Genomic DNA, 19,288 nt, shown 5'->3' on the forward strand with positions numbered 1-19,288 from the left:
AGTCACAAGCAGATTTCTTCAGAAGCTTAAACTTTGGCCAGTTGTGGGTGGCTTATCACAGAGCCAGCAAAGACCACATCCCCACCACCAGGCAGCTCCTCTGCCAGCTTTCTAGGCCCTGTTCCAAAGCACAGAGATGCTACAGCATCTCAATTAAGCAGCTAGCAGAGTTTATGGACTTGGCAAAGCAGTGTGCTTGCTCATCATCCTCCCAAAAGGCAGAAGATTCATACCTTGAATTAAAAAAAAAGAAAAGAAAACAACGGGAGAGAAATCTCCAGAATGGAAAAGTTCTGCTCAAACAATTACATTTGGGTAAGTTTGTAAAACTGAAAGCAGAGTCTTAATGGAAAATGTGGAGCAAACTTTTCTCTAGGCAGTACTACCAGGTCCATGGATAATTAATTGAAAACCAGTTTACAATGTGAGGGGAGGATATATGTCAAGGGGCAAAGGTGGAAGGTGACTGGCTGACTTCAACCAGACATCTCAGGACTTCTGCATATTCGATTTCTCAGCCTTAACCTTGTTGTAAGACTATAGCGTTTTTTCCTATGGTGCATTTGCAGTGACGTAGCGCCCCCTGGTGCCAAAAGTGTTGCTTTGGCAAATTCAAAATGTTTGTTCATGCTTCGCGTTCACACCATCCCTATAGCTTGTAGATATTTCACACTGACTTTGCATGTGGTAAAGCCAATAGCCCCAGGCTACAAGATTTCCAGCAAGATTGCCTCTCTCTTGTGTCCTTCAGATCCCCTTCCGCTGACAACTTAATGTGAGAGCTTGTGGGGTATTTATAGTAGACAATTTAATCACACCTAGTTATGTATAAAACCTCATGTCTGGTGATGACTCCCATTGTCTGCTTTCATTCAGTTCTGCTGCTAATGAAGAAGGATATGTATTACTTGGACCAGGAGGTAGATCAGCAAGCCTAGCAGGCTTTAACAGCTGTGGATTTCACATAGTCCTAAGACTGCTGTTAAATGGTTGTGGTATGAGTCAAGACATGGAGGTAATGGACAAGATCCTCAGCTGGGGTAAACTGATGTCATTCCACCATCAGTATTTTCACTCACATCAAATACCAGTCTGGTTTATTATCACAAAAACTGCAAAATGCTGTGTATTGGAAAAATGATGGAAAATGAAGTTTCTAAAAATCCCCAGACAACTCAAAACAGCATTACACAAATGCCAATAACTCACAAAATAGTGCCACGTTCTATACAGAGCTGCCAAAGAATCAGTGATTAGGTTATTAATAACAAGTTATATGACTAATGAAATAGCACAAAGCTATTACTGTTCAAAGATGTTTCAGGCATTTTTAGACATTGTGTTTTTAGCAGTTAAAATAAACAACAGTAACAACAAGCAATAAAATATTGAAAAAGGAGAGGTTTTCCTCTCTCATTATTATTTATTTATACAGTCTCAACACACAGTGAATGCCTTGTTGACCCACAAGATGAATCAAAAGGAAAGTCCAACTTTTCCATTTTCTTTAGTTCTTTGTGACTTGTTCTTTAAAGTTATCAGTACCCTTTGCTTGACTTTAGCTTTTTACCCGTGCATTTGGGTGTGCACAGACGCTTGCTCTTGTTCTGGAATAATTGTAGGAAAAGTCTCTTTGCAAAGTTCTTTTGTGATTAAATATTTATAGTCTGTACGCTACAGAGGTATGGGCTTTTAAAAAATTCTAGATAGACACGACAAGTGTAGCACAGGGGTCAGGATGGATCAGGAGCTGGGCTAAATGCTTGTCTTAAAAACCCAGAAGGATGAATCAAAGGGACAGTGAATGGATCCCACAGCCTTTCTCATGTGTGCATTACCATAAAAGAGTGGTTCTGTTCTAAATGGTGACTAGGCAAAACTGGGCGCATCTACATGTGCGTATTTATTACACAATAACCAAAATGACTGCGCCATATGGGTGCGTGTCTACACATGCACACCCTTACTGCTTAGTAAATATGGCGACTTATACCAACCTGAGTGTAAATTTGATACCTGCATGATGCAGGTAGCAGATTGATGCCCAATTAGTTACTGCAGAGTAATGCATGCATAGATGCCTTACTGCGCAGTAGCACTGTGTATGTGGACTGATTTGGGATTAACTGTAGTCCCAGGTCAGTCCACACACAGCGTTAATGCGCTTTAATTCCTGTACGTGTTGATGCTGGCCTGTTCCTTCGTACTGTACAGTAAATGTAAGCCGATGTAAATGCACGCCCACTGGCAGCTTTTCGCAGAACAGCTCTGTTCCTATGCAGAGGACTGGCACAAAGGCCTCTTGAGCCCTCAGAATACAGTGAGATTTTTTTGGCATGAAGGCTCTACAGAGCAGTATCTGTGAACTTTAGTGACCCTGGAAGGTGCTGAGCTCATGAGAATTCTGGGCATTCAGCACTATGCATGATCAAGCTGCAGAATAAGCTTTTACTGCTTTTATATTTCTGTTGCTTCTGCAGAGTCTCTGCCTTCTGCAACGCCAACAGAATTAAGTTGCCGACCATTCCACCTGACTGCCATGACATTGTACAGGTATTTCTTAGAGCCAATTCCAGCCTCCAGCTGGGCCACACCTACCCTCCATCATGCTCTGGACTCAGAACTGTGCAAGGCAGTGCTTCATTTAAGGCACTAGGAGCCATGCTGTGACTCCCTTTCCTATGACTTTTGGAAAAGAGCTTGCAGGGAGAATCAGGCTGTTTGCTTCAGTGTCCTTTGGTATACCCTCTCATGGTCTCTTCCCCTCAGCCTCATTCCATGTGTCCTACTTCACCATACTCTTCTGCCTCACTTGTTCCTGTTACCCATTCCTTCAATGTCCTCTCTCCCTTCAGTTTTCTTTCCATTTAACCTGTTCCCTCTTAACTTCCTCCCACTGAGTCCCACCGGAAAACCAAACCTCTTTGCCATCATCAAAGCTTGCTCCATCAGAGCAGAGACTTTCCTGACTACTGCTACTTCATATATATACAGTACCAGGTACTACTACTTCCATACCACCTTCTGTCCTGCTGCAACTTCCCTTCCCACACAGCCGATGAATGCAGTAGAGCCGAGCTGATAGGGCTTCACCTGCCAGCAGATGCACTCAGAATACCTCAAAGCCAGAGTGCCCTCAACAACATGGAAGAAGGGGCCTAAGCAAACTTTAAACCAATCTTGGGCTGGACTCACTTTTTGTGTAATCCCTCCTGGCTTTTCTGGGGGAGAAGGGAGAGAATGTATATTGTACACATTTCAGTCCCACTCGTTCCTTTTGCATAGCCCACCCCACCCCCTTCTTTTCAGTGAACCTTCTGTCCATGTCCAGGTAGAAAGAAAAGGAGGAGCCATCCTTAATGAAGCACATTTATTTGCGGCTATTTCCTATCTCTATTTACTTTTCAGCAAATATATCTTGCTTTTCTCTTACAAAAAATATTTTTCCCCTAGAATATCTAGAGTTTGAGAAGCCCCATAAAATACAAAAATAACCAGAATGAGGGCTGAGACTTTTCTTTCTTGATTCAAAATGAAATAGCAGTGCCTGATGTGTTGCATGGTTACATAATGGTGTTAGTTTGATATTGCATGAGTTGTAATTCTTAGGCACAAAACAGTAAGATAATGGCAAAAAGGCACCCTGAACTTATCATATATTTACTTGTGTTGGCTTAAGTCAGTCTTTGACATTTCTACATGATTTGTACATTGTCAGCTGTTATTAATAGCAAATGAATTCATTACAATTGTTTTTGAAAAGGCTAACCCCAGTTCTAGGGTGTATTTTTAGCAGAGACAGAAGCATTAGCACCACTGTACAAGGCCTTGGTCCAAGGCCTTGGTAAGAGCCCACTTGGAATGTAGTGTACAGATGAATTTCAGCTAAAACAGGTACAGGGCAGGGAATGAGGAACCCATCTTTTGAGAGAAGATTAAAAGAGTTTGACGTGTCTGCTGAAATATTATTGCTACACTATGGAAATCCCCAGCTAGTGCCTCAAGTCTCATTTAAGTCCACTGCTTCAGTGTTGTACCAGCTGGGAATTCCTCCGTGTAGCATTCTGTTCTTTTTGCTCTGTGGGAATGGTGCCAAGGGCACAGAGCAAGAGCTAAGCACCTGGCCCAGGATTTGTTAAGAAGATTGTGCTGAAACAAAAGAAATGCTGTGTGGGACACAATGAACATGAAACTCTGCAGCCCTCGCCTCTGTTTAGGTTACAATGAATGAAAGGAAACACACTTCTCTGATCTCCCCTTCCCTGTCCTCATGTCCCCCCACCTCTCATGCCCTTTGTCTATCCTTAAGGCCCTGCTTGCTGTCCTCATGTGTCCTGTAGTTTCTGTCTCTTCTGCTATCTTGTTCTCAAGACTTCTTCCCCTCTCGTTATGGTTTTGAGGTTTGTCTGACAAGCCTGATTGATTGTCATACCCAAAGTAGTGCCTCTGCTAAGAGATGCTAGTCTCACACCTGGGCTTTCCCTAATGACATCCTTCATTGAAGTGACTAAGCCGGATACACAATGTGGTCTCCATTTTCCCCAATGTCTCCTTGAGGGTGGTTAAATCCATGAAGTCTCACTTTAAACAATTTGTGAGCCCTCCCCTCTAGGGCAAGGGATAGTAATTACTCATAAACCAGTATAAGCCCACCCCTGCCCCAGCCCTGGCACAATCTGTGGGCAAGGCAAGAGCCCCCAAGGGGACACTTGCCTGCCTGTACACTAATGCCAGGAGCCTGGGCAACAAGCAGGACGAGCTCGTCCTCCTGCTCGGTGCAAAGAAATATGATGTCATTGGGATAACGGAGACCTGGTGGGACTTCACCCATGACTGGACCAGGGGTATAGAGGGCTATACCCTGTACAGCAGGGATTGTGTTGACAAAAGGGGCGGGGGTGTAGGTCTCTATGTGAAGGAAAGCTACATGTCCCTGCAAGCTGATGTTGGCGACCGGCATGGACAGCTAGAGACCCTCTGGGTAAAAATTCGTGGGGAATACGGCACAGGGGACACAACGGTGGGAGTCTACTACAGACCTCCCACTCAAAGTCCTGAGCTTGACCAGGAGTTCGCCTGGGAACTGACTGAGGCCGCTTGCTCCAGGACCTTGGTTGTCATGGGGGACTTCAATTACCCGGACATCTCGTGGGAAGATCACTCAGCAAAATCCGAGTGGTCGCAAAGCTTTCTCTCGTGCGTGGATGACCTCTACCTGACTCAAGAAGTCTATGGGCCAATGAGAGGCAAAGCGCTGCTCGACCTGGTACTGGCTACGGGGGATGACCTAATCGGCGACCTAGTGATCGATGGGAAGCTGGGTGACAGCGACCACGAGCTGATCACCTTCACCATCTGCCGTAAAGCTGGCAAGTCAGTCAGCAACACAGAAGTCCTTGACTTCAGGAAAGCCAACTTTGACACGCTCAAGAGGCTTGTCGGTCAGGCCCTCAGGGACCATGACCCCAGGGAGATGGGAGTTCGAGAAGAGTGGTTGCTTTTCAAGGAAGCAATCCTCAATGCACAAGCTAAATCTATTCCAACACGGAGGAAAGGCAGCAAGAAGGCACAGCAGCCCCCCTGGCTCTCCAGAGACCTAGCGGACCTACTGTGGCTAAAAAGGAAAGCCTACAAAGGATGGAGGACGGGATTCACCTCCAAGGAGGATTATTCTGCGCTGGTCCGGTCCTTCAGGGAGCAAACCAGGAAAGCCAAGGCTGCAACTGAACTCCAACTAGCTTCAAGCATCAAGGACAACAAAAAGTCCTTTTTCAGATATGTGGGGAGCCAGAGGAAAAGCAAGGGCAATGTTGGACCCCTGCTAAACCAGATGGGGCAACTGACAACTGACGCCCAGGAAAAAGCCAACCTATTAAATAGGTACTTTGCGTCAGTCTTTCATCAGTCCCATGGGATGCCCATGCCTGCTATGGGACAGGGAGATCCGGGTGATGGGGATCCACTACCCTCCATAAATGCTGACCTCGTGAAGGAACATCTTGAGAAGCTGGATACCTTCAAGTCAGCCGGCCCTGACAATCTGCACCCCAGGGTACTCAAGGAGCTGGCGAGTGTCATAGCCCAGCCCCGGCACGGATCTTTGAAAACTCCTGGCGCTCTGGTGTAGTGCCCGAAGACTGGAAGAAGGCCAATATGGTGCCGATCTTCAAGAAAGGGAGGAGAGTGGATCTGGCTAACTACAGGCCCATTAGCCTGACTTCTATCCTGAAGAAGATCTTAGAAAAGTTTATTAAGGAGGCCATCCTTGATGGACTGGCCCAGGCTAACATCCTAAGGGATAGCCAGCACGGGTTTGTTGCGGGTAGGTCTTGTTTGACCAATCTCATTTCCTTCTATGACCAGGTGACCTATCACCTGGACGAAGGAGAAGAGATTGATGCCATATATCTTGACTTCAAAAAAGCATTTGATCTGGTATCCCATGATCACCTCTTGGCCAAACTGGCCAGTTGTGGCCTTGGCTCCACCACGATCTGCTGGCTGGGAAACTGGCTCCGTGGTCGGACTCAGAGGGTTGTGATTGATGGCAGTCACTCATCGTGGTGCCCTGTGACCAGTGGGGTCCCTCAAGGCTCTGTCCTTGGACCCATACTGTTCAACATCTTCATTAATGATGCGGACATTGGAGTCAGGAGTGGACTGGCCAAGTTCGCCGATGACACCAAACTTTGGGGCAAAGCATCCACGCCACAGGATAGGCGGGTGATCCAGGCTGACCTGGACAAGCTCAGCAAATGGGCAGACGAGAACCTGATGGTGTTTAACACCGAAAAATGCAAGGTTCTCCACCTTGGGAGGAAAAACCTGCAGCACCCTTATAGGCTCGGCAGTGCTACGTTGGTTAGCACTACAGAAGAAAGAGACTTGGGAGTCATGATTGACCACAATATGAACATGAGCCTCCAATGCGATGCTGCGGCTAGTAAAGCGACCAAAATGCTGGCTTGCATCCATAGATGCTTCTCAAGCAAATCCCAGGACGTCATTCTTCCCTTGTACTTGGCCTTGGTGAGGCCGCAGCTGGAGTACTGCGTCCAGTTTTGGGCTCCACAATTCAAAAAGGATGTGGAGAAGCTTGAGCGAGTCCAGAGGAGAGCCACGTGCATGATCAGAGGTCAGGAAAACAGATCTTACGATGACAGGCTGAGAGCGCAGGCTCAGGGGTGATCTGATGGCCACCTATAAGTTTATCGGGGTGACCACCAGGATCTGGGGGAACGTTTGTTCACCAGAGCGCCCCAAGGGATGACGAGGTCGAACGGTCACAAACTCCTGCAAGACCGTTTCAGGCTGGACATAAGGAAGAATTTCTTTACTGTCCGAGCCCCCAAGGTCTGGAACAGCCTGCCAGCGGAGGTGGTTCAAGCACCTACATTGAACACCTTCAAGAGTAAATTGGATGCTTATCTTGCTGGGATCCTATGACCCCAGCTGACTTCCTGCCCTTTGGGCAGGGGGCTGGACTCGATGATCTCCCGAGGTCCCTTCCAGCCCTAATGTCTATGAAATCTATGAAATCTATGAAATAAGTGATGGGAAACCAATTCAAGTCTGTAACACAACAGACGTTCAGTGCACATAAACCACTTTCAAAACAGTCAAAACCAGTGTATGATAAACCTGGATGGATGTAGTATTAGACTTCATTGATTTAGGTTAGATCCATTCATTGAACTTCTGTCCCAGATCCCCTCCAGATTCAAGTTAATTCACAATCCCTCAGCATCCCAGGATGCTTTGTGCCTCCCCCACAAACTCCTCCCTTGCAGGGCTAGCATTGGCCCAAGTTGTCTGCCCCAGCTGAACTGGGAGACATTCTCTAGTGCCCCCCCTCCCCCGGGCCCTTTGCTGATTTCTGCCCTGAGCCACTGCAGGCATGTGGCTGCATTTCCAGAATCAAAAGTGAATGTCTGTTCACTTGCTTATCGGTTCAATCTATGCAGCTTAAACTAACCTGAAAAGACTGAATCAATTCAGCTTTCATTTTGTGACTGTCTATACCTAGCCTAGGAGGTAGTTCATGATGAAGGATGTCCTTTGAGGATATTAGTTAACCTTCATTCTCCCTGACCTTGAAGCTCCTTTTCAGAAGACAAAAGGTTCCCATTTCCTTCAGAATTCTTACATACCAGTACATTTACCCTAAGTGAAATAAAAAGTACTGAAGCATTAAAACCCTGTCTGTCACAGTATAATGTCCCAAAATCCAAATGCCACTGTCACTTAAGTCATCCACTTGCTTAAAGAAAAAGCATAGTCATTTGCTTACTACCTCGTGACTCCTTTTCAGAGAATTGTTGAACCATGAGTGGCTCCTGCTTAGTGAACCAGAACCATGATATACTTGGGACCACTTGGAAGGCATCCCTATTCTCATCAGATCTAGCCACCAGAAGGTCCCATTCCAATAGCACAGAAGGCTTTACGGTGGCCCATCCCTTCCTAAGGGATGTGACTGGGAAAAGGCTGTATGGCTCCAGGAAAGATCCCTTGGTGTTATGGACAACTGGCATAAACCTACTTCAAACAGGGAATGAGCTGACACAGAGTCACCCAGGATCAAAGGGAACAACAAAATAAAAGGGTTAATGCCGCCCTTCCCATCTGATTGGCCCAGGTATCTAGAGGAAATGGGAAGATTTGGTTTTACATCCGGACCTCTGTAAAACCATGTCTCTGCAGAACAGTTAGCCCTAACGCTGCCTCCCATTGTATGTGAATTATGATATTATATCAGAACCTTTTTCTGCATTATGTTGTAAATGAAAAAATAATTTTAAGCCAAGTTTTGTTTTGTTTTGGTTTGTTTTCCCTTTCTTCCACCAAAGGCCACACTAGGAGTTAAGCACATAGGTTCTTCTGAAATCTCCAGAAAGTGTCCATCTACATATCCAGGCATCAGAAGGCCTTTACTAGTCTTGCCCCTCAGCCATGATATCCAATCAACTGCAAGGGAGTTAGGTGCTCAACTCCCACCAAAGTACAGTAGGGTTTGGGTGCATAGTTCCCTGATATTCTTTTGAAAATCCCTCAGTTTTCCTGGACTTCAGTGCCTCTCCATAAAAAGAGGATAATGATGTTTCCTCTCCCCCATTGTTTTTCTCTCTCCTTTATTTACATGGTAGGTTCTTTGGGGCATGTCTGTCACTATGCGTTTGTGAACCACCAAGTGCAAGGGGACCCTACCTCAGTGCTATGTATAATAGACATACTAAACCATCATAAAGTCTATCGACAAAGTTAATAAAGCACCTATTACTTTGTTCCCAGAGCACCAAAGTTACTATACTGCCCTCCAAATCTAGCTGTTCCCAAACCAACTCTCACATTTTCCATGGTCTTTGGAAGGCAGGTGTAGCATGTTTTTGAAGAAGATATTAGTGATATGCAGCCTTTGAATTGTCCCACTACCAGCATTTAGGCCAAATTAAAATACAGTAGTATGTCAGATGACAAACAATCAATGGGAATGTGTTTAACTTTCCATTTCAGCTGCCCTCATTCCAGATTCAAACTTATCTACTGTTTGGTGTTTATCATTTATTAAAAGTTATGGAACACGTTGCTCCATGTTCCAGTCAAATGCTTTAGCAAAGGCTGCTGTTATGAAAAGATTTTTCTAATAAGGGGAATAATGATCTTCAGATTCTGACCTCCTGGCACAGCAGTGAGATTTATCAGAAGGGGCATGTGACTAGTTAAGACACACAGCCCCAGCTTGAAGGAAACAGCTGCTCATTTCATGCTTTAGCACTTGGCAGCTGGACAAGGCAGGGTGATGTTTGTGTTGAATACCTCTGCAGGACCAACTACAGTAAGTGATTTTTTTGTTTTGTTTTGTTTTTTAACTGCCAGTGCTTTCCTATTTTCATTTTCAACCTCTTGCAAAAGCACATCGGGGGGAGAGGGTGTATGTTTGTCACCTCATTGATAAACAGTCATTTGTGTTCAGAATGACTGTTTTTCTGACCCATCATTAGTAACAACATTGTTTTCTGTGTTGCAAGAATAAATTGGGCATTGTGTTTTGTCTTAGTTCTAGCAGGGAAAAAGTGTATTTACCAGGATGATTTTGAAAGGTTGTTATGGTGTGTGTGTTATGGTGTGTATGTGTGTTTTCTGTTTTCTATAGAGCTATAAGCAGAGCTATTACGTACATTAGGGAACAAGTCAAGAGTACTGTAATTTGACTTAACGATACTAATGTTGAAGATCTATGAAGGCTTCCTTGCAGAACTGCAAATAACTTTACAGAGATGCTTTTGACTGAGGTTACTCTCTGTTTTTTAAGATGAATGAGATGGGACTTTTTTTTTAAAGAAAAAATAGAAATAGGGAAATACAGAAGAAGGAAAAAAGCATAAGATGGACCAAGTCTTCTAAATATATCTGGCCTTCTGAATCCATTTTATTTCCAGAGGGTTGCATTTCTTTCTTGTTTCATGCATCCATGCACTTTCTATATAATAATGAGCATAGTAGTTATTTTGGAGTGAGACAGGAGTTGCTGTGTTGTAACAACTTAATTGGTGGTTCAACTGGGTAGCCTGCTTTGAGTGCTGGCCTGTATTATTTGCTTCAGAAGAAGGTAAAAAAAAAGCTGGAGGTAAAGAGCTGTGGAGTCCTGTCCAAACTGTTGTATAGCAAGTCAGAAGGCACAACTCTCAGAGACCGATCAAGTAAGAACACCAAAAGGTTGTGAACTTTTTTTCTTTTTCTTTTCTTTTCTTTTTTTTGAACCATTACTATCATCTTGCAAAGATGAATATAACAATTCTGATTGGATAACTGTCAGCAGGGGCAGTTAGGGCAGCAGGGGCAGTGATATTGATTTGCATAGAGAGAGAAGTTTTATTTGTTTATTCAGCTCTGATTTTTTTTATCTTTTAAACTACAGGTTGTCGCTTTGCCAGTAGCATGTTATTGGTTGTAATTAGAGCTGTGAGGAGTCCACGTAGAGCTAACTGAAAATTTCAGTGGAGAATGATGATTTGTTGAAAGGTTTTACAGAAATATGCCATTTTCCAACAAATTGTCACTAAAACACAAGCACTGGCCAGCAAAAATGATCTCGGTCTCCTGCATGTTCATGAGATTGAGCTCCGTGGGTCCAAGGCCCTGGAGCCGTCCTGTCACACGAGAGCTCCAGGGTTAGGGACTCCATGAAACTGGAAACCTAGAAGTCCTGGGAGCTCTATCGGTAGCTAGAGCTTGGTTTCTTTCTCCATGCCATGAAACCCTGAGAACCCAGGTTCGTGCAGGTGTGGCTTCTAAGTTCCCTATCACCGAGTTGAGAGAGAAGTCCTGGGGGATCCCAGGATTTCCTGGCTCATGGACCTGAGGTTTTCAGGACTCCCTATGACAAATCCAGGAACCTGGCATGCCTTAGAACAGGGGTTGTCAACTGGGGGTACATGTACCCCCAGCGGTACTTGAGAAGGCCCCAGCAGGTACACACAGGTGGGCGCGGATGGAGTGAGGCTACACACTTTCCCGCGCTGCCATGCAGGCACCACCCAGTCGGCCGAATGCAGGGGGTGGGGGAAGCTCACATGCTCCTCCATGTCTGGCCAGGAGTCATCCCCCCAACTCCATGTCTGGCCACCAAGAGTACACTGCTCTGTGTCTGGCCACCGGGGGTACACTGATCGAAAAAGGTTGAAAGCCCCTGCCTTAGAACTGCAGCTGGGATCAGGGCTGTCCGAGTTTCTAGGTTGCTCTAGGGCTTCTTCACTCCATAACTCAGGACTCTCAAGGCTGTTCTGACACTGGAGATCACTCTGTGATGTGTGCCTGATGCCCTAGAGCAACCTAGGGACTTCCCAAGGGTTGCAGACATCCACAGAAGTCCAGAGCAGCCTGGGAAGTCCCTAAAACAGTGACTCTTAATACAGGTGCTATGGCAACGTCAGGTGTCCTGAGTTCCTTTTAAGGTGCCGTGGAGTGCCATGCAATATTAGCACTGGTAGGTGTGCAAACACCCACACATGATTCACAAGATAAATCCAGAGATTTCAAATAGGAAACCATAATGCCAAAACCATAATGCCAAAAACATTTTGACCTGTTCTGGTCTTTCTGATTCTTTGCAACAAGAGAATTGCTCAATTATTTTTTCTGTAAAAAACAAGTGAAATCTAAGTGCTGACATTTTCTAAAGAGTGCCTTTAATCAATCCTCTGGAACATGGTGTACACTGCTAGCTGGATAGTGCTCTTTTTATAGGAATACTCTATGTGGCCAAATTTAATCAGCTTGGAGGCCTCACTGAGCAGTCAAAATAACCTAAATGGGGCTCTTCATAAGACATTGGTGACTTACCTGGTGAAAATGGTATAACTACACAATGTGGAGCCAAACTGTAGGTATTGGGGACTATTTCTGAAAACAGGATGATGAAGTGACTGTTTTCATCTATCAGATAAATAGGGATGGGAACTCACTGTTGTCTTAGGAAATCTTCCATGATACCTATGTTTACTGTTAAGGTTACCTAGATTTTACAGACTTAAGAAATTAGAGTTTTTTGCTTTGCTTTGAATAGGAAATGTGAGGACAATCAATGTTACTTAATTTAATAAAGGTGAATTATATGTCAAAGTGATTGCAGCTTTTATCCTTTAATTTTAAATAGTGTTAAAATGACTGATGGAAATTCAAGTCCTTTACCAGAAAACAAGAAATACCTGAGGAACACCACCCAGAGTTCTTCAGGCTGCTACTGTGTCTCGCTATCCTTGTTTTAGTTGGTTATTATTTGGTAAGGGCAATGTGCTTTGAAGAGTGAGAGGATATTGGAGCTTGTCAGTCTATTTGGTTTTTGTTCAGTCTGATGTCTTTGAGCCTCGTTGCCTGTTAATGTTTCCATAACTGTGATGATAGCTACTGTTAATATTACCAGTGCACCATGAGTGTGCATGGTGCTTTACAGAGAGCTAGAAAGTACATTCTTTGTACTAGAGAGTCTTTTTATCTAAGATCCTTGTAGAAACTTTCAGGTTGCCCCCTCCTGGTCTCACTGGCTTCCCTCAAATCAAGGGGATATTCATGTACATGAAATTGTATACTTTATGGCTTTGCATGACCAAGATATACAAGGCCTTTTCCTGGTCTGAGCTCCTGCATCTCCCACTAATCAGACCACAAGTTACAGAGACTCAGTGCCTCACAGAGATTGCTCATTATGGAGCCTTTTGTTGGTTCCATAGTAGTAATTCAGGAACAACAATGGTGTTACTTCGCAGGAACTGGAACTGCTTTATGGATTAGTAGATTCAGGTTCTATTAACTGGATGAACATTCCTGTCCACCTTCCACATGGCCACATTTCATAGGATTTTAGCAGTTTCCCATTAAAAGATTTTCCCATTACCCTTCAGGAAGAAAGGAGTTCAGAAATCATTTTAGTAAGTCATTTTAAAACAAAAGGCTACACTCTAATCAAACATGAATTAACTGTGTTGCCTTTCTAATTCTCCAGTTGGCCATATTGCTGCTTTAAAGCAAATAACTGAAGAGTAAATACAATTTTGCCAACCTCGCTCTTTACTTAAAAATATCATTGTAAGTGGGACACTCCCAGGAATTCCCAGAATAAAGAGAGGAAACTAGATTTGAACATACTGTAAGGAGGGGAGTGGTTTTTTCCAAGCTGTCCAGGTCTTACTACAAACTACTGTTCATGGCCTCAAAACAATTTATGAAAAATTGCTCCTTTGCTAATGGATCTGCATTACTGTATAATGTCTCCAGTGATTTCTCACTGTTGAATACAACAGCTATCTTTTCTGCTGAGCCCCTTATTTTAATTAACGAAACACAGCAATATAACTGGTGAAGTTTTCATTTGTACAATCATTCTGCAAAGCTGCAATGCTGGGTTAGCAAAAATAAATAAGCTAAGTATTTAAAGATTCTTTTTAAAAACTTTCATAAGAATATAGACCTTTTTTGAGTTTGCAATCAATAGCATTCTTGGAAATTCAAGAGGTTCCAGACCTCAGGCCCTGTTACTAATCACATCTATGGCTGTACAATTCTTAAAGATCAGGCTGTAAGTAAATGTTAGAAAAATACCCCTATATTTAAGGCACTGAATTCATAAAACAGAAGAACACAATAGCCAAATCCTGATGTAAGGCATAATTAAGCAAATCTAGAATTTCCTCTTGAAGCTAATGTTGGAGTAACATTGTAGTTGGAGTGATATTGTAGTTGTGATGGTCCAGGAATTATGCAAGAGGCAAGGACTTCTATGGGTGATATCTTTTATTAGACCAGCTGCATGGCTGGGATAAAATTAGACAAGTTTTCAAAAGGGCTGGAAGATTAAGAACCTACCCCAAGGGCTTTTGTTTTTTCTTTAATTCAGATCAAGCTCTGTTCTACATTCTATAACCAGCTTCTACCTGCTTTTTACATGTAGAGAGACAAATGCAACATTGAACAAGGCCAACAAAATCAGAGAGAGGGATCTGTGGGTATATTGGTTCTTGAGCTTGGCTCTTCTTGGCCCTGTCAGATAATACAAACAGCAAACAGAGACTTTGATTTTAAATTAATGGCCTGTTTCATTTAGAAGTCAGAAGGCAAGCAACAATGACATGCATATACACCCACAAACAGCACCATACCCATTTTGCCTTTCTTTTAGTAGTACAGTAGTACATCAGGATCAGAGCCTCACCATCCTATTTGTTTTATATATGCAAAGTGGAAGCCAAACCTTGTTCCCAAGATCTCATTTTCTAAATGGACCATGCAACAGAGCATGAGAAAGGAAACCAGGTGAGGTGGCAGGGCTTTCCCAAGGTCACCCACAGGAGGTCAATGATAGATCCTGGTGCTTTAGGCTTTTCAGGGCACTATATTATATTTTTTTCTACTGGATAGGAACAAGAAAATTTCTCACTGATATATTTGCTTATCAACAAAACATATGTAGCAAGCTCACCTTTCAGAGCTTGGGTTGAGTCCCAGGCATGAGATCCTGATGTTTTGATTGGTGGAGCCCATCCACCAATCAGGAGGCAGCAAGGGAAATAAAGTCATGCCCCTTTCCTGAGGGGAGGGGGAGAGGAGCTTTCCCAGACCTGGCTGAAGACTGAAAATTGTTAGGTCTGGAAGACTTCAGGGGCGGAGCCCTGGAGCATATAAAAGGAGCTGCATGCCCAGCACAAGGGAGATGCATTGAGGACAGAAAAGAGAGAAGAGCGGGGCTTAGAAGAGCTGAGGAGAGCTGCTCAGCAGGGCCAAGCAGTAGCCCAGGAAGAGCTCCTGAAGACTTCTATCAGTGGGGAGCAGCAGATGGCTCCAGTGGTTAGGCTCTTGGTGCACAGAATGGCGCACGGTGTCCAGACCCTGGAAGCTGCATGAGGCGGCTCGGGTCTGCAACCTCTGGTGTGCGACCAGAGACACAGTGCACAGGCCAGTGCACGGAGTAGGACTTTCAGGGTGCTTGGGCAGCTCAGGTCCTCAGCCCCTGGAACAAGGCTGGGAGCTCAGTGCAGGAGGTGCTGCACGGAGGGTGAGAGACCCTGGGAGCCACTCAAGGTTGCTTGGGACAGCAGCTCAGTGCAGACATCGCTGCCCAGAGGGTCCAGGAGCAAACCACACCCCAATGCTGCACAAGGCTGTCCGGGCCTCCAACCCCTAGCACAAGACAAAGCGCCCACTACATGCAACAGTGCATGTGGCCCTAAGCCAGGCTGGCAGCAGCAGAGTTGGGTGGCAGGAAAGTCCAGTGGGGAACAGAGCTTGACCTGGAGAATGGGAGGCAACCCTCCAGGACTGTAGAGTAGTAAGTTACCCTGGAGAGAGGGTCCCAACAGGGGAGGGACTCCTCAGAGCTGCAAAGGGGCACCACGTGGGCTGCTCTTGGGTGATAGCGAGGGAGCTTAGGAGTCTTTGGGGTCTCCCTCTCCTTTTCTCCCCCCGCTCCTTTCCTATAGTGGTACCTTGGGAGTGGGGCCCCTGCCCTGGAGGGCACCCGGGTAGTCTAAGGATTGCTGGTTATATTTGTAGACTGTGCCTTATAGTTTAAGTGAATAAGTTGAAGTAATAGTTTGGATATTAATAGAGTTATAAGGTTGCCCAATCAATATCCTTTGTTCTAGGTTGTTCTATGGTTCATCTGTAGTTTTAAATAATAATTGGGGGGGGTGTATATATATATATGTGTGTGTGTGTGTGTATATATTATACATAATATAATGCATTATATATATGATATAGGATTTATTGTTTTGTAAATATATATATATCAAATTTATGTCCTTACCCTTTAATGGTTTTGTTGTAATAAAAAGTGTGTGTATATAGTTAAGTAATTGATTGACTGGGCCTGACTCTGTAGGGGACGGAGGTGGCTGCTGGGCTGTTGTGTCCCTCCTCAGCACACCACCCTGCCAATAATTCCCTCAATTGGAGAGGGGAGTAGAAACCCATGTACACCTGGGCTACACATATGACTAACTCCACCTGGCTACATTCTTTCTAGTCCTCCCCTCTGGCGGGGGGAACTATTTTCTATGCCACGGAGATAAAAGGAGAACAGGTAATTGTTACCAGCATTAGCAAGTCAACAGAGGAGGTGTGTCAAGAAGTCCACTTCAGACACAAAGGCTCCAGTCCTACAAAAGCTTATGGACTGGCTGAGTTTCACATGTGTCACCCTACTGACTTCAGTCTGACAACTTACATTTGTGATGTTCGGTCTGTGCATTAGCAGGTTTGGAGTGAAAGCATAGGAAGGTGGAAGTAGCAGCACAAGTGAAGTTGGTGGTTTATCAAAAAATACATATCTCCCCAAGAATTATTCTGATTATTTTGGTGGCCATCTGGTGTCTCACTTCTCTGAATCACCACTGCTGTTCTGGCATGTCCTCTGAGTAGAGTGAAATGAAAATGTTTTGGTTTGGCTCTTTCTACACTGTACTCTCCCATTTATAGTTTATTATTTATACATTTTCTTTTCATGGAGTATATAAAATTTCACAAAAGAGGAAAGAATCTTTAAAAGTCTAATGAATCAGCCAGACTTTTTAGCCACTGTTTGAACTATACTGGTCCAGACTTAGTGTGTTTGGTTTCTACTACATCACAGGCAACAACTTCATTGTAAATTAGCATGAGTTTGATATTGGTGGTTCAGAAATATTGGTGGCAGCCCCAGCACTGGGTTTAACCTGAGAAGCAAGGATTTTTTTGTGGTATCTTTTACTGGACCAACATAGAATTGGGAGAGCTGTTGGGCAGGCTTCTGGGCATCAAGGGCCCTTGCTCACATCCAACTCTATAGCAGTATATGCCAGTGTAGAACTTGACATCAGCCTCCTTGCTTTTAATTATACTACAGCTGCTTCTCCTGGAAATCCCTGTGGTAAAAGGTGGCAATTCACATGTGAAACAGTGGCCTAATGGATGAGAAAGGAGAGAAAAGAGCACAGAAGCGACAAGAAATATGTGAAATGGCAGCTCCCACCTAGGCTTTGCGAAACATGGATCTCCTGTTCAGCTAGAGAGAGAGAGAGCACCCATTATTATAAACAGGTTGATTTTCAGTGAGGAAATCAGTTTTTAGAGGCAAAGAGAGTTACTGGTTGTGTTTTGGCATGCCATGGGTATTTTCTGCTTACTTTCATATTCTAAATGTATCAGCAGCATTAAAAATATATACCTTCAGAGGACCATGATGAATTTCTCATACCTCATTCTGGCTGCTAGACTGCTAAACAGATGCTGTGAGTGACTTGCTCTGATCTATGGGTCTTAAGCGACTGGTTACCATTTGCCATATTCCCACATTCTTAGCCATCTGGTACATTGCGTACAAAGAAATGGCTTTCTGTCAACCAGATCTCTCAGCTCAGTAATTTGAATCTCCTTAATCAGAATAATAGCCACTCCTATACGTGAGCCTCAATTAGAGTCACTCACCAAAAAGCACAACTCTCATCTGCAGGTGACTTTCACTAGTTAGGTAGACAAGCCAATGCTCATCCCTACCGAGCCATAGCACTGTTGGCAATTCTGTTTGTGGCTGGCTCGCCTGTTTTGGAGTGTGTTTGTTTTTTGTTTTTTTTTAACTCCAGTTGTTGGATTCAATAGATCCCCTGAGGCTCCCAGGTTTCATTAAGGGAAAAAAAAGAAAGTTGAATTTAATGCACCCATTTAGTCCCACAGAATATAATGGAATTAATTTCATATGAAAACATCTGAAGGACTGGGGCACAGGTCATTTAGTTCCAGCAGTAGTGTATTTCTAGTGGTTTTGGTAATATCCTGATATCCAATCTGAATCAGAGTAACCAGTAAATGATACATTGCTCATCGGGTGCTTTCCATAAGGGCAGAGCCAGCCTTAGAGAAAACGGAGCCCTGGACAAACTTGTACTTTGGTGCCCTGCCTACTCCCTCCCTCCGATGCCCCTCCTAAAGTCACCTGTGCTCTGTCTGACAAGCTGGGGAGCTGGGCAGGATGCCTGTCTTGGCAAGGGGCCACTGGCTACAGCCCCATGGAGCTGAGGCAGAGGGAGCTGGAGCCTGCAATGAGTGGCCAGCAAGTGCTGGCACTGGGCCTTGGACACCCTGCAGACATTACAAGAGCCCTCCAGGCCCTCTCCTGATCCCCTCCACAGGCTGCTGGCCCCAGCCCAGGGCTCCCTGCATGTGCCACCCTGCCCTGACCCTTTTTGCTGAAACCCGCTCCATCCTTCCACCCCAGCATTGCACAAGGCCCGGAGCAATGCCCCAGACTGGCACCACTCCCTGCTGTTCACAGTGACCGTGTGTGTGTGTGTGTGTGTGTGTGTGTGTGTGTGTGTGTGTGTGTGTGTGTGGTGCCCTCCTGCCCATGGCACCCTGAGTGGTCACCCACATCCCCACATCTAAGGCTGGCTCTGGATATGGGACCAATGTTTATCCTCCTCAGCCAAAGAGGTCTTGCTCATTGTAACACAGACACGCTCTCCTCTGCCAAATTTCTGAGGTAGTGCACAGTCCTCCTGAGGATCCCTAGCATCCAGTCCCTGCTCACTCCAGTTTTTCTGAAGCTCAGTGAAGATGTAATTACTCTGTACAACTGGTCCAACAGGAGAGGCAGCAAGCTGTATCCCTAGTACCTGGGGGTTACACCCTTCTCCTGAGAGGTAGGTGGTGGGACTTTGAGTCCCCTGTGACAACAGAGGGAAATTAATCCAGGTCTTCCATATCACAGCCCTAACCACTGAGGTATTATTTATTTACTAGACTACATGCTGCCCTTCCC

At 44.7% G+C, this 19,288-nt stretch overlaps 1 protein-coding gene across 4 annotated transcripts in view; it reads left to right on the top strand.

Annotated features, from left to right (window-relative positions):
• Positions 1 to 19,288, top strand: part of RASGRP3 (RAS guanyl releasing protein 3) — a 115,674-nt gene that overhangs the window by 14,989 nt on the left and 81,397 nt on the right. The window contains exon 1 of one of the 4 annotated variants that reach the window (XM_090045745.1): positions 9,750 to 9,835. The exons of the other annotated variants lie outside the window; for them this stretch is intronic. The gene's annotated coding sequence lies outside the window, so the exon portion shown is untranslated. Of the gene's footprint in view, positions 1 to 9,749; positions 9,836 to 19,288 lie in introns of those variants that run through there. 4 annotated transcript variants of the gene reach the window in all.

This window comes from Crocodylus siamensis, chromosome 1 (assembly GCF_052110815.1).
Source record: "Crocodylus siamensis isolate JL-2025a chromosome 1, ASM5211081v1, whole genome shotgun sequence".
Classification (NCBI taxonomy): domain Eukaryota; kingdom Metazoa; phylum Chordata; order Crocodylia; family Crocodylidae; genus Crocodylus; species Crocodylus siamensis.